Source organism: Equus caballus, chromosome 8, assembly GCF_041296265.1.
Source record: "Equus caballus isolate H_3958 breed thoroughbred chromosome 8, TB-T2T, whole genome shotgun sequence".
Lineage (NCBI taxonomy): Eukaryota > Metazoa > Chordata > Mammalia > Perissodactyla > Equidae > Equus > Equus caballus.
This window is the reverse complement of record NC_091691.1, coordinates 50,757,165-50,759,240: the sequence shown is the minus strand read 5'-3', so window position 1 is coordinate 50,759,240 and position 2,076 is coordinate 50,757,165. Positions and strand designations below refer to the sequence as shown.

Here is a 2,076-nt window from a genome sequence, read left to right as displayed (position 1 = left end):
ACCCTTGTGTCTACACCAAAACCTAGATGTTTTTCAGTTCTATTCATGATTGCCAAAACTTTGGAGCAACAAAGATAGCCTTCAGTAGGTGAGTGGATAAACTGTGGTGTATCCCGACTTTGGAATATTATTCAGCATTAAAAAGAAATGATCTATAAAGCCATGAAAAGATATGGAGGAACTTTAAATACATATTTCTAAGTGAAAGAAGACAATCTGAAAGCCTACATACTGTATGATTCCAACTATATGACATTCTGGAAAAGGCAAAACTATGGAGATGAGAAAAAGATCAGTGGTTGTGGGGGCAGTGGAGGGATAAATTGGCAGAGCACAGAGGACTTTTGCAACTGTAATATGCTATTATAATGATGAATACATTATACATTCGTCCAAACCCATAGAATGTACAACACCAAAGTGAGTTCCAAGTAAACTATGCATTTTGGGTGGTCATGATGTGTCAGTGTAGGTTCATCAATTGTTACAAATGTACCACTCTTGTGGGGATGTTGATAATGGGGAAGCTTATGCACATGTGGTGTCAGGGGTGTATGGGAAATCTCTGTATCTTTGCTGTGAACTTGAAACTGCTCTAAAAGAATAAAGTCCTTTAAAATAAAATAAAATAAAGCCTGCTGGGTTTTTGATTATTATTGAAACAGATCTATTAATTGATATTAAAGAACCAACACCTTGAGCAGGTAGCGTGGCTGAGCGGTGTAAGGCACTGGATTTAGGCTCCAGTCTCTTTGGAGGCATGGGTTTGAGTCCCACCGCTGCCAAATTAGAGTTTTGGGGACAGTCCCGTGGCTGAGTGGTTAAGCTCAAGCGCTGTGCTTCGGCAGCCTAGAGTTTTTTTTAAAACAAAGAACTGACACCTTAAAAATATTAAATCTTCCAATTCATAAAAATGATGTATTTCTATATTTACTTAGGTTTTTAATTTCTTTTAATCATGTTTGATCTTTTGGTGCACAATCCCACATATATTTGTTAAATTCATTCCTAAGTATTTTATGTTTTATAATGCTATTATAAATGGTATTTTAAAATTTCATTTCCAATGGATCATTGTTAAAGAAAAGTAATTGATTTTTTCACATTGACTTTGTATCCTGTAAATGTGGTAAAGTATTTCATTAGTTTAGATTATTTAGATTTTCTACATAGCCAATTATATAATCTGTGAATTAAGATGGTTTTACTTCTTTGTTGCCAATCTAAACCACTATATGTCTAAATGTCTATATTATTATTGCTTTTCACCTTATTGCACTGACTCAGGTCTCTAGGATGGTGTTGAATAAGAGTAGTGAGGGCAAACATCTTTGACTTGGTCCCAATCTTATGTGAAAAGCATTCATTTTTCACTATTATATATGACAGCTGTAACTCTTGCATTATCAACTTGGGAAAATTATCTTTTATTCACATTTCCTGAGAATTTGTATCATGAATATTTGTTGAATACTGCCAAATGCATTTTCTGAATCTATTCAGTTGATCATATGTTTTTATTTATTATTTTTTTTGTTGACATGATAAGTCACTTTGGTTGAATCAGACTCATATTCCTGGGACAAACTCTGCTTGGTCAGAATATATATATATATATTTTTTTTTTTTTGAGGAAGATTAGTCCTGAACTAACATCTGCTGCCAATCCTCCTCTTTTTGCTGAGGAAGACTGGCCCTGAGCTAACATCTGTGCCCATCTTCCTCTACTTTATATGTAGGATGCCTGCCACAGCATGGCTTGACAAGCGGTGCCATGTCTGCACCTGGGATCCAAACTGGCAAACCGCAGGTAGCTGAAGTGAAACATGCAAACTTAACTGCTGCACCACCAGGCCAGCCCCAGTATATATATATTTTTGTCATACATTGCTAGATTTGATTAGCTAATATTTTATTAAGAATTTTTGCATGTATGTTTTTGAGGGCTATTTGTTTGTATTATTTCCTGTTGTATTTCTTTTCTGGTTTTGTTATTAGAGTAATTCTGGCTTTATAACATGAGTTGGGATGTACACATTTCTATTTTCTGGAAGAATTTTTGTAGAATTCGTATTG

The 2,076-nt window shown here is 34.8% G+C and overlaps 1 non-coding gene across 1 annotated transcript; it reads left to right on the top strand.

Moving 5' to 3' along the window:
* Positions 1-703: 703 nt before the first annotated feature.
* Positions 704-785, top strand: TRNAL-UAG (transfer RNA leucine (anticodon UAG)). Its single transcript has one exon. It is a non-coding gene; the product is annotated as a tRNA-Leu (tRNA).
* Positions 786-2,076: the final 1,291 nt, after the last annotated feature.